A 551-nucleotide genomic window follows, 5' to 3' on the forward strand; every position below is an offset into this window, starting at 1 on the left:
AGCATCTCAAAAACACTAAGAGAAGTGTTGAGGTCAAGGTTTTTAATCAGTGCTGTGCAATGGTTTATGAGGGTGCTGAGCAAATCTGAAAAAAAACCATAAAAATAAAATAATATTCTGTCCCTTCATCACCTCCCTCGAGCTGGACTCCCAGTAGCAGAGCTGCTAAACCAAGAGCTGCTTTGGCAAACCCGCAAGGTGCAAGGTATTCGGAGCAGGTGGAAGGGACGGCGTGGTGACTGCCTGGCGAAATGCCCGCGGTCACGTTTCACAACACAACCAGGGCAAAACGCTGCGAGCGGTCATGTCCCAGCACCCTTCGGGGATACCCTCGTCACCGAGGCTGGCTGCTGCTCCGCACCTTTCCAAGCAGAGCAACACATCGCAAAAGCTGTGGGTTTCCCTGCCTTCTCCTCAGGTGTCAAGCACACTTTCAAGAGAGAGCACAACCACCACCCAGGGAAGAAAGAAGGGGTTTGATGGACCAACTGAGACAAAACAGCAGGGAGGATAACAAGAGACCTTCTGACATCGGATTGTCACAAATCTGA

The sequence above is a fragment of the Charadrius vociferus genome, unplaced genomic scaffold (genome assembly GCF_000708025.1).
Source record: "Charadrius vociferus isolate BGI_N301 unplaced genomic scaffold, ASM70802v2 scaffold532, whole genome shotgun sequence".
Classification (NCBI taxonomy): domain Eukaryota; kingdom Metazoa; phylum Chordata; class Aves; order Charadriiformes; family Charadriidae; genus Charadrius; species Charadrius vociferus.